Source organism: Bubalus bubalis, chromosome 15 (assembly GCF_019923935.1).
Source record: "Bubalus bubalis isolate 160015118507 breed Murrah chromosome 15, NDDB_SH_1, whole genome shotgun sequence".
NCBI classification, from domain to species: domain Eukaryota; kingdom Metazoa; phylum Chordata; class Mammalia; order Artiodactyla; family Bovidae; genus Bubalus; species Bubalus bubalis.
In genome coordinates, this window is record NC_059171.1 from 52,705,613 (window position 1) to 52,717,116 (window position 11,504).

The window sequence follows — 11,504 nt, forward strand, 5'->3', positions numbered from 1 at the left end:
TGAGACACCTACCAATGTAGAAGGGGCTCATGTTATTATTTGTCCACCAAGTATTCAGTGAATATCTGAATATTCACTGGAAGGACTGATGTTGAAACTCCAACACTTTGGCCACTTGATGCGAAGAGACGACTTGCTGGTAAAGACCCAGATGATGGGAAAGATTGAAGGCAAAAGAGGAAAGGAGCAGCAGAGAATGAGACTGTTAGAGAGCATCACCGACTCAATGGACATGAATTTGGGCAAACTCTGGGAGATAGTAAAGGACAGAGGAGCCTGGGGTGCTGCAGTCCATGGGGTCACAAAGAGCTGGACACGACTCAGTGACTGAACAACAACAAGGCACTCTGATTGACCAGTCACTATCATCTCAGTAACTTTAAGGATGGGAGGAAAGGAACATTAGTATTCTCTAATTTTCTTAACATTTACTTATATTTTTGAAAGACAGCATAGTTAAATTTGCTTTAAAATTTTTTTAATTGATATTTTTGATGATGATAATTGTATTTGGAAAATATTATATGCTCATTGTTCAGAAGAAATTTTTCTATTGCTTCTTGACATGAGAGTGGTTGGCACAAATAAATGGTGTGGACTGAACTGCTCGGCTTCACAAAAGTAGGAGGTATTTGATATTTGAAGAGGAAAATTCTGGAGGGAGAGAAGAAACAGAGAGGCTGGCCTCCGTCAGGGGGAAGAGAAACATATATAAGGTTGGACATTTTGGGTGTCCACTGGGGATCCTGGAAGGCATCCCCTGTAGATAAGAGGCCTACTGCAGTCTACAGGCTTTAGTCTAAAGTTTTTTTCTTTAACATTAGAAGCATTTAATAAACATGATTGCTATGTCATCACAGAAGCTGAGAGGCTAGTGTTACTGTGGTTCTGCTAGTAAGAAACAGAGCAACTCCAAAATGGATGAATACAGGAATCATCACCACCTATTGTCACCTGCCCTGTTGTATTTCTGTGGCACTGGAGCAGACACTGCATATGTACTGGTCACTGAATATGGTGGACACTGTGTATGTACTGGACACTGTGTATTTAGTGAATAATGCATATGTGCTCACGAGGTTGTGTCACTCAGATTCTGTCAGGGTGGGAGGACCTGTGTTCCCAGCTTCTGGGAATGTCACCAGTTGCTTTAGGAACTGCCTTCAGCTAAAGAGAGCTCCTTTCCAAGGTTGTGCCCCTCCGCCCCACCACCGGCCTTCAGTCACCCTGAGGGCAGTCCATAGCCAATGGCATGTTGCTACTGAGCTCTGAAAGCCTGGATCTTCACCCTAATCTTGGGACAATTCTAGGGGCAGTATGGGCTCTAGATATCCTTGTGGGCTGAGTCTTTGGTTTTTTAAAAATTTTTAATTGGGGACTAAATTGCTTTACAATGTTGTGTTGGTTTCTGCTGTAAAACAACATGAATGAGTCATAAGTATATATTAATATATATCCCCTCCCTCATGAGCCTCCCACCCCACCACCCCGAGTCTTTGGTTGAGGTTGCATCCCGAGCAAACTTCTCCCTCTGTCTGTCTGTTTCAATCCCCTGGCACTTATCCTCAGACTCTGTCCTAGTAAAGTCCCATGCTGGTCTATCTCTGTCTGTCTTCCTGGATCTCTTCTGTAACAGGTAGAAACAGCAGAACCTGGTGGTGGTGGAGAGGTGGTGTGGATAGACTTTATTTCAGACTAGGGCTTTTGTGGCTTCTCTAAGAATCATCCTGGCCCAAACCACCCACCCCCTCCCCCTAGAAAAGAGTTTTTGGGTGTCTAGGTTAAGAGGCTAATCAGAAAATGAAATGTTGGAAAAGCCAGTGAATCAGAAACAGAGATGGAGTCTCAAATCTTGGCATGGGAAGTAGGGTCAGATCATGAGAATGAACTAAGGTTTAGCATGGGATTGTGAATTTATAAGCCAGAGTATTCAAAACTCAAGTGTGAATAAGGAATGCCAAGACTATTAAACAAGAAATGACAAAACTCTTGAATCTTTTCCTTCCTCTTGGAGATAATCAGAGCCATCTGTTCCACCATTTTTAAAGCTGCTTCAAAATAATTACATCCAGGCCTTACCTAAAATTGTACTTTATTAAGAAAAAGATTTACATTTAACAATGGTCTCTACTATTGGGTCACTCTTCATTCAACAGCAATTTTTTTTTTTAATATGCATTCTTGCTTGCCATGTCTGTATGTCTAAAGTGAGTACTAGGTTGACATTATAAACTGGCTTCTTAGGAGAAAGAAAAACTAAAGGAAAAATAAGTGCAATTTTTTTAATCTTAAAGAAAGAATAAGAGGAAGCATTTGTGATTTAAGGTATTTTTGGTCAGGTCCAGGGCCAACATCTGAAGTGCCTTGCTATTTACTATGTGATAACTAAACAATACTAACAGCAGTCTCAGGATATATACATATATACACACATATATATAAATAAATATATATATATAATTAAATATATATAATTACTGTCTCAGATGCAATCAGAATAGCCACCTTAAGCAAATAAGAAATGGCACATTTTACATTTTAATTGGGCAGAAGTAATTATCAACAAGCTAACACCTTAGCTGGGCTGAACTTGTCTGATAAGCTCATTTCTACTTACACCCTCTGCCAATGGAGCAGAAGGTGCTCAAATATGAAAAAAAAAAAAAAAAAAGAGAAGCACCAGGCATTTTGACTGTCATTTATTTACTGCTCACAATTTCATTCTCATAAATCTATAGGGAAAGCAGTCTGCCATTTTTCAGATGGAAAAACCAAGACTAGCCTCCGAGCTAGTGAGAGAGCTCTGAGGTAGGCCAAGGTATAAAGCAGAGAAACAACTGTCCTTGTGGGGTGCTATGGTTATGGACAGCTCAAGGTAAAAACAGTATCCCTAAAAATGGAGGCCAGAAGGATTGGGTGGGAAAGGTTCGTGAAAGAAAGCTCTAAAGAAGACAGGATGGTACTCTGGAAGGAGAATGACTCTATAGTACAAGCTGAATAATCACGGGTAACCTGAAGCTCTTTTGAGTCTTGGTTTTCTTTTGTGTGCATGCTAAGTTGCTTCAGTTGTGTCTGACTCTTTGGGACCCTATCAACCATAACCCACCAGGCTCCTCTGTCCATGGGATTCTACAGGCAAGAATACTGGAGTGGGGTGCCATGCCCTCCTCCAGGGGACCCTCCTGACCCAGGGATTGAACCACGTCTCTTATGTCTCCTGTGCTGGCAGGTGGGGTTTTTTTTACCGCTAGCGCCACCTGGGAAGCCTAGTTTTCTTTTGCCTCTAACAAATAGTAATGCCTACATCAGAGACTGGTTTTGAAGACCAGGAAAAACATGTGAGTAAAACACGAAGCAGTACCTGGCACATGGCAGGTCCTCTTAATCCTTGTTCCTTTCTTATTTTCTTCCCTTCCTCTCCTTCACTCTCTGGCCCAGAAGCAGTCGTAATTCTAACAGGGGGGCAGGAAGTCAAGGTTAGTTAAGACAAAGCTCATGAGGAAGGGGAGAATTGTAACTACAGTCATTCTTTTTAAAGATATGACTCAAACTCTATTTACATTTTATGTCAGAAGTTAACGGGAACTTGAAGGCTTGAGTACTCAAACCTGCTTTTAAAAGACTCCCAATTTTTTAAAAAAGAGAATGTGTGGAATTCTTCTTTGACAGTTCCCACAGTGGGACTTTCATATGTTTCCCAATAACTGGAGCCCACAAGCTCCCCTTTTCCCAACACATTATTTGTTTCCCAGGAACTCGTAAGATTGCAGCCATATGGGTGTGTGTTTTAAAATCCCCTCATCTCACCCCACAATCTCATGTTGACAAGCCTCCTTTCTTTCTCCCTTCCAATGTCTACCCTTCTAGTCCTCTTAGGTCCAGCTTTTTGAAAGAACAATCTCATCCACTTTTACAGCTCTGGAAGGCCAGGCATAGGGCCATGGACACAATGTGCACTAAACAGAAGTTATTGACCACATAGGGGTGGACTTAGAGGTCTCAGTCACATAGGGGTGGACTGGGAGGTCTCAAGCCCATGTATTTGTATTTTCAAAGTCACAGCAGAACTTGGAATTCCCTGGCAGTCCAGGGGTTAGAACTCCAAACTTTTACTGCCATACAGCCTGGGTTCAATCCCTGGTTGGGGAACTAAGATCCCACAGTCAAGCAGTCAAAAACAGAACAAAAGAAAACAAAGTCAGAGCAGGGGGATTAGGACATAGACATTAAAATGCAGGGACATAGCCATTTTTCAAGTTTTGGTGATTTCCAAACATGCTTTATGTAAAAGAGAAGGCCTCAAGGGAAGCAGGGCCGAGATTCAAGCCTTAATCATAGATTAGAAAGAGGACAGCAAAAAAGGCAGACAGCTTAGACCGTCTGGTGGATGAGGGTCAGCTGGGCTGGAGGCAGAAGGCTTTGGGGTACACCCTGTCATCTGGACCTTCATGGCTCTCCCTTTAGAGACTCCAGTTTAGCATCTTCTCCCTTTACTTCCTCTGGTCCTACTTCTGTTTTTGCATGTATTTTTCTCTCTTCATGTGATTCATAATTAGTATTTTCTGAAGATAGATGATTAGGCTAGTTGCTATCTATTCTGAAAACATTTCCATGTCTGGGTATCTCAAAATCTAAAGGCCACCCCATGACCTTTATACCTAACTATTGATTCTGGTGTAATTAGCAGAGCCAATGTACATAAGACACTAACATTGGTAGCCAGTGTTTGAAGGAGAAATTTTTGGCTGATTTCTGAAGGGGATGTTGGGCAACTAGAATTTTACTGTTGCCTTATGTGGATGCTTTATGATGTCCTGTGCTGAAATTAAGCTAGTTACCGGATGTAGCAAAACACACAAAGTTCAGTTCAGTTCAGTTCAGTTCAGTCGCTCAGTCGTGTCCGACTCTTTGCAACCCCATGAACTGCAGCATGCCGGGCCTCCCTGTCCATCACCACTCCCAGAGTTCACTCAAACTCATGTCCATCGAGTCAGTGATGCCATCCAGCCATCTCATCCTCTGTCGTCCCCTTCTCTTGCCCCCAATCTCTCCCAGCATCAGAGTCATTTCCAATGAGTCAACTCTTCACATGAGGTGGCCAAAGGACTGGAGTTTCAGCTTTAGCATCAGTCCTTCCAAAGAACACCCAGGACTGATCTCCTTTAGAATGGACTGGTTGGATGTCCTTGCAGTCCAAGGGACTCTCAAGAGTCTTCTCCAACACCACACTTCAAAAGCATCAATTCTTACACGCTCAGCTTTCTTCACAGTCCAACTCTCACATCCATACATGACCACTGGAAAAACCATGGCCTTGACTAGACAGACCTTTGTTGGCAAAGTAATGTCTCTGCTTTTGAATATGCTATCTAAATTGGTCATAACTTTCCTTCTAAGGAGTAAGCGTCTTTTAATTTCATGGCTGCAATCACCATCTGCAGTGATTTTGAAGCCCCAAAAAATAAAGTCTGACACTGTTTCCACTATTTCCCCATCTATTTGCCATGAAGTGATGGGACCAGATGCCATGATCTTCGTTTTCTGAATGTTGGGCTTTAAACCAACTTTTTCACTCTCCACTTTCACTTTCATCAAGAGGCTTTTGAGTTCCTCTTCATTTTCTGCCATAAGGGTGATGTCATCTGCATATCTGAGGTTATTGATATTTCTCCCGGCAATCTTGATTCCAGCTTGTGCTGCCTCCAGCTCAGCGTTTCTCATGATGTACTCTGCATATGTTAAATAAGCAGGGTGACAATATGCAGTCTTGACGTACTCCTTTTCCTATTTGGAACCAGTCTGTTGTTCCATGTTCAGTTCTAACTGTTGCTTCCTGACCTGCATGTAGGTTTCTCAAGAAGCAGGTCAGGTGGGCTGGTATTCCCATCTCTTTCGGAATTTTCCACAGTTTATTGTGATCCACACAGTCAAAGGCTTTGGCATAGTCAATAAAGCAGAAATAGATGTTTTTCTGGAACTCTCTTCCTTTTCCCATGATCCAGCAGATGTTGGCAATTTGATCTATGGATCCTCTGCCTTTTCTAAAACCAGCTTGAACATCTGGAAGTTCACGGTTCAGTTATTGCTGAAGCCTGGCTTGGAGAATTTTGAGCATTACTTTACTAGCGTGTGAGATGAGTGTAATGCATTCTTTGGCATTGCCTTTCTTTGGGATTGGAATGAAAACTGACCTTTTCCAGTCCTGTGGCCACTGCTGAGTTTTCCAAATTTGCCGGCATATTGAGTGCAGCACTTTCACAGCATCATCTTTCAGCATTTGAAATAGCTCAACTGGAATTCCATCACCTCCACTAGCTTTGTTCATAGTGAAGCTTTCTAAGGCCCACTTGACTTCACATTCCAGGATGTCTGGCTCTACACAAAGGATCCCATTAAATCTGAATTTCATATAAACAACAAAAAACACTGAATGTAATATTTGCGATATACTTATACATGCTCCAATGGCTGCCTGGCTTCCAGGCATAGTGTCTATATTCTAAATAGCAGAAAAGAGAACGGAAGTAAAGGGCCTGGCCATGCCTATTAAGGACGCTTGTCTTAAGTAACACCTTAAACTTGGTATACCGTGAGAATTCAGTCACAAGGTTATATCTAACTATTTATACAAGGAAGGCTGAGAAAGCAGTCTTTGTAATGGACAGCCATGTGCTGAGTTAAAAATTGAGGACCCTTATGAGGAGGAGTGGGCAGACATGGTGGGTCAACTAGTCATCTCTGTCAGAGAAGTGATGGAAATCGAGGCATGCTTTGGAAGTAAAATAAATTGAACTGGATTGAATATAGTGATGTTGACACTGGGTTACAAAAGCAAAAGGGGAATCAAAGAGGTCTTTAGATTTTATTTCAACCAGGTTAGTTTACAGTATGTGTGCGCTAGTCACTCAGTCATGTCTGATTCTTTGCAACCCCATGGGCTGTAGCCCATCAGGTTCCTCTGTCCGTGGGATTCTCCAGGCAAGAATACTACAGTGGGTTGCCATTCCCTTCTCCAGGGGAGGTTCCTGATCCAGGGATCAAACCCAGGTCTCCTGCATTGCAGGCAGATTCTTTACCATCTGAGTCACCAGAGAAGCCCCAGTTTACAGTATGGAGTCCCCTTTTAGCAGAAATGGCAAACCTAAGAGAAATACATATTCACAATGTATTAAGTGTGTACCATAAAGCAGTGGTTGCCAACCTTTTTGGCACAAGGGACTGGTTTCATGGAAGATAATTTTTCCACGGACCAGGAAGGAAGTGGGGATGGCTTGGAGATGATTCAAGCACATTACATTTATTGTGCACTTTATTTCTAATTTAATACTGTCACTGATCTAACAGGAGGTACCAGTCCAAGGCCTGGAGGTTGGGAACCCCTGCCATGAAGCATTCTAAGTAAGATACTATAGCAACATCACAGGGAGATGACCCAGTTGCCAACCATATTCAGTGGGTTGACAGTGTAGTCTTCCTCCTTCCACCTACCTAAGACACTGTGATTAACTGCTGGCATTGTCTGTTATTAATGTTATAAAATAAAAAGTTTAGCATGGTGCCTGGCCCATGGTAAACATTCAATAAACTAATGTTGAACATTTTAACCTATCTTTTCAAACAGAAGAGTCATCCAGGAGTCAAATGAAAAACAGAAGTATATAAGTTGAGGTTTCTTGTGAAAAATTAGTGAGAGGGCTTTTCTTCAGTGGATACAGAAATGTGAGGCATTGATACCGTCCTGTAAACTGACTCTGCGGGCCAGGTAGTGATGGAAACCTATTTGCTTTTTCTCGGAGGGGATAGGATAGCTGTTGGCTCACTGTATGCTGACTTCCTGGAAAACTGCATCTATGACAGGAGATAGGAGGGGCAGTAGAAGAACCCTGTAATAAAAGCACAAGAAAAAGAAGCTCAAAACACATTAGAGTTCTCCTGCTTGCCCAGACATTCCCAGTTTTAAGGCCAAGCACAGCAACACATGTAATTCAGTTCTGGACCATGAACTAAGGGCCAAGCACATGCAAAGTCATTCCAACTATTGGGTTAGCCAAAAAGTTTGTTTGTTTTTTTTCTGTAAGATGACTCTAGCAGTGTTTTGTTGTCTTTAACTTCATTAGAAACAATTTTGTTAGATAGTATTGTGACAATAATATCAGTCTGCATTAAAAATAAAGGGTGAATTTTTGTATAACCATTTTAATATTGAAGGTGGGAAAAAAAGCAACATTGATATATTATGCTTTATTATTTCAAGAAGGGTATGGAGAAAGTGCGGTGACTGATCAAATGGGTCAAAAGTGGAGATTTCTTGCTGGTTGATGCTCCATGCTCCAGAAGACCAGTTGAAGTTGATAGTGATCAAATCAAGACATTAAGTGAGCACAATCAACCTTATGTCATGTGGGAAATAGATGACATACTCAAAATATCCAGATCAAGCACTGAAATCATTTGCAACAGTTTCATTAGATTCATCACTTTGAATTTCTGTTCCAAAAAGTTCTTGATAGTATTTCTGCATGCAATTCTGTACTTAAATGTAATGAAAACATGTTGTTTTTAAATCAAATTGTGACAGGGGATGAAAAGTGGATACTGTACAAAAATATAGGACAGAAGAGATTGTGGGGCAAGTGAAATGAACCACCACCAACCACACCAAAGGTTGGTCTCCATCCAAAGAAGGTGATATTGTGTATATAGGGGATTGGAAGGCAGTCTTCTAATATTCTGGAAAACCAAAGGCTTCACTGTGGCTCAGCTGGTAAAGAATCTGCCCGCAGTGCAGGAGACCTGGGTTTGATCCCTGGGTTGGGAAGATCCTCTGAAGAAGGGAATGGCTACCCACTCCAGTATTCTGACCTGGAGAATTCCACGGTCTGTATGGTCCATAGGGTAGCAAAGAGTTGGACGTGACAGAGCAACTTTCACTTTCTTTCTGGAAAACCAAATGATTAATTCCAACCAGTACCTGATCCCAATTAGACCAAACTGAAAGTAGCATAGAAGAAAAGTGTCTGGAATTAATTGACAGAAAACACATAATCTTCCATCAGTATACCACAAGACCACGTGTATTTCTTTGATGACCAGGCAAAAACTGTTAAAGCTTAGCTGGGAAGCTCTGATTCATCCAATGCATTCACCACACATGGTACCTTCAGTTTTACATTTATTTCAGTCTTTACAAAATTCTCTTAGTGGAAAAAAATTTCCATTCCCTGGAAGACTGTAAAAGGCACCTGGAACAGTTCTTTACTCAAAAAGATAAAAGGTTTTGGGAAGATGGAATTACAAAGTTGCTGAAAAATGGCAGAAGGTAGTGGAACAAAACAGTGAATACACTTTCAGTAAAGTTCTTGGAGAAAATGAAAAATGTTTATTTCATTTTTACATAAAAACTGAAGAAAACTTTTGGCCAACCCAATACATTATCTCAACTCCAGGGTCGGGGACCAGGGCGGTAAGGGGCAGAGCGTAGGTGCAGACAAGGTTGTCTAAGAGCGGCTTCTCACCTTCTATAGCAGGTGAGACAGAAGTAACTCGCCTTGGGAAAATGTGAAATGTGAAAATTCACACGTGTGTATTTACTCTCCACACCAAACCTGGAACACAATTTTCAGCATTGTGTTAGAGAACATATAGGGTTTCCCTCGTGGCTCAGTGGTAAAGAATCTGCCTGACAATGCAGGAGACACAGGAGACTCGGGTTTGATTCCTGGAATGAAAAGCAGAGAGTGTTAACAGTCTGGAAGAGGGAAAGATTAATTATAAGACTTAGTAGTAATTTCTACCAGGAAGTGGTATTTGGGCTGGGTCTTGACAGGTAAATATAATAGAATTTAGGGGAGAGAGGAAACTTTTTCAGGTTGCAAACATCATAAAGGTGTGAATGGACCGATTGTGAGGGACACAGTGGCTCAAGCATTCCAGTATACGGACCTGTCCTATCCACGGATGGAGGCAGACTGTGGAGAGCTTCTCATTTCAGGTCCAAGATTAATAACTTTATCACAAAAGCAACCAGTGAGAGTTTTGACCAGGATCAAAGCTGGATAAGTCTGTGTTGTAGGGATGTGGCAACTGGGAGACAGGCTGGAAAACTCAAAGGTCAGAGGTATGGAGACCAGTTTTGGGGCCACTGTAATAGTCTGGAGAACAGTGAAATAAAAATCTTACCTAAAGGAAAGAGCATATTGGCACTGAAATAGTCCTGGTTAGAATGGTTATTAATTACTTAACTGGGTGGCCAGAGGTAAGTTACTTCAGGTGAAAGTTAAAGTGTTAGTCACTCAGTCCTGTCCGACTCTTTGTGACCCCATGGACTGTAGGCCACCAGGATCCTTTGTGCATGGGATTCTCCTGGCAAAGATACTGGAGTGGGTCGCCATTTCCTTCTCCAGGGGATCTTCCGGACCTAGGGATCCGACTGGGGTCTCTGGTATTGCAGGCAGACTCTTTACAGTTTGAGCCCCAGGGAAGCCCTTAACTTGAGCCTCATTATATTTTCTCTTGCATACCTGCTCAGTCATGTGGGAGTCTTTTCGACCCCATGGCCTATAGCCCACCAGGTTCCTCTGTCCATGGGATTCTCCAGGCAAGAATACTGGAGTGGGTTGCCATTTCCTACTCCAGGGGATCTTCCGGACACAGGGATAGAACCCAAGTCTCCTGAGGCTCCTGCATGGTCAGGCAGATTCTTTACCACTAAGCCACATGGGAAGCCCTGTATGTTCTCTAACACACAAAAAGTACCGCTTCAAGTTTGGTGTGGAGGGTAAATACACATGTGTCAAGCAATGCGAATGATCATTACTAAGGAAAAGATCTTTTCAAAAGTTTCTCCCTTATCCTAAGGACAACTTGTGGGAGCTTATACCACTTCTGCTGTAGTTAGTACCTTAGCGTCCTTTTGTAACAGCTCGTTTCACGTGTCTTCTGTCTTCTGGCAGGCCTGTCCCATCAGGGCTTCTGGAGGGTCCCATCCGGGACCCTGGCTTTCGGGCCCCTGGGACTGGCCTGGGTGCCCAGCAAGCGCGGGAGGGAGCCGAGGAGCGCGGCGTAGACCAGGCGGGCCGAGGGCAGCGCAGGATGGACAGGGCCGGGGGGTGGGGGAGGCGCGTGGGATTTCTATGTGGTCGCGGGGGCGCAAGCACAGCGGGCACAGTCCCAAATCTCCTCGAGGGCTAGTGCGGTCCCTCCGGCCGGGGGCGCGGGCTAAGGGATGCCAGACGCAACCGACTCACTTCCAGCTCAGAACTGAAATCCCCTTCTCTCCGGCCATTAGCGGCTCCAGTCGGGGAAATCCTAGCCCCTTCCCCCTCGGCTCTAGCCCTTTTTCCTTCCTACCCCCGGGCGGGGACCGAGAGGTGGGGGTGGGGGTGGGGGTGGGGGGAGCCGCGCCGCGTTCCAGAAGCGCCAGGCGGGAAGCGGTGGCCAAGCGGGGCGGTGCGCGTGGGTGAGGGGGGGAGGGTGCCGGGGGAGGGGAGTCCGGGAACTTTGAG

General features: G+C 43.5%; 1 long non-coding RNA gene across 1 annotated transcript in view; it reads right to left on the reverse strand.

Annotated features, from left to right (window-relative positions):
- The window catches only part of LOC112579172, a 53,930-nt gene extending 48,960 nt beyond the window's left edge, over positions 1–4,970 (reverse strand). The window contains exon 1 of the long non-coding RNA XR_003103630.3: positions 3,362–4,970. This is a non-coding gene — a long non-coding RNA (uncharacterized LOC112579172). The remainder of the gene's footprint in view (positions 1–3,361) is intronic.
- Positions 4,971–11,504: the final 6,534 nt, after the last annotated feature.